Source organism: Schistocerca americana, unplaced genomic scaffold, assembly GCF_021461395.2.
Source record: "Schistocerca americana isolate TAMUIC-IGC-003095 unplaced genomic scaffold, iqSchAmer2.1 HiC_scaffold_15, whole genome shotgun sequence".
Taxonomy (NCBI): domain Eukaryota; kingdom Metazoa; phylum Arthropoda; class Insecta; order Orthoptera; family Acrididae; genus Schistocerca; species Schistocerca americana.
Genome location: NW_025725583.1, coordinates 9569700 through 9570755, shown reverse-complemented (window position 1 = coordinate 9570755; position 1056 = coordinate 9569700). Strand labels below are relative to the sequence as shown.

Sequence of the window (1056 nt, the reverse complement as noted above, 5' to 3'; positions counted from 1 at the left end):
GTAATAAACCTAACAGCCCGCTTCTGAATGACTTCGATGTCTTCCTTCAATCTGACCTGGGTCGACTCCAAAACACTAGAGCAGTACTCAAGAATTGGTCATACTAGTGTCTAACATGCGGTCTCCTTTACAGGTAACCATCTAAACTCCAGCCGAACAGACCTTGGAAGGCCCAACGGTGACGACCGGCCGCCGTGTCATCTCCAGCCCACAGGCGTCACTGGATGCGGATATGGAGGGGCATGGGGTCAGCACACCGCTCTCCCGGTCGTATGTCAGTTTGCGTGACCGGAGCCGCTACTTCTGAATCAAGTAGCTCCTCAGTTTGCCTCACAAGGGCTGAGTGCACCCCGATTGCCAACAGCGCTCGGCGGACCGGATGGTCACCCATCCAAGTGCTAGCCCAGCCCGATAGCGCTTAACTTCGGTGATCTGACGGGAACCGCTGTTACCACTGCGGCAAGGCCGTTAGCTTACACGTAATCAAAATCTCCTAAAACTCTCCCAATAATCAGAAGTCGACCATTCGCTTTCCCTACTGTAACACTTACATACTCATTACATTTCATATCGCTTTGCAACATTACGCCTAGATATTTAATCGACGTGGCCATGTCAAGCAGCTTGTTGCTAATGCTATATTCGAACTTTTGGTTTTTCTACATTTAGGACTAACTGTCATACGTCAGAGCAACGTCCACCCCTATAGCTGAGTGTTCAGCGTGACGGATTGCCGTCGTACGGGCCCAGGTACGACTCCCGGCTGGGTCGGGATTTTCGCCGCTTAGGGACTGGGTGTTGTGCTACCTTCAGCATTATTCCAACTCCGTCCGGTGCACAGGTCGCCCAATGTGGCGTCGATTGTAATAAGACCTGCACCAAGGCGGCCGGACCTGCCCGGCAAGGGGCCTCCCGGCCAATGACCCCAAACGCTCATCACAGCAACTAGAAATTTTGTCTAAGTCATCTTGTACCCTCCTACAGTCACTCAACAACTACACCTTCCAGTACACCACACCATCATCAGCAAACAACCGCAGATTGCTGCTCACCCAG

At 52.2% G+C, this 1056-nt stretch overlaps 1 pseudogene; it reads right to left on the bottom strand.

Moving 5' to 3' along the window:
* Positions 1–355: 355 nt before the first annotated feature.
* LOC124569483 lies at positions 356–473 on the bottom strand (annotated as a pseudogene).
* Positions 474–1056: the final 583 nt, after the last annotated feature.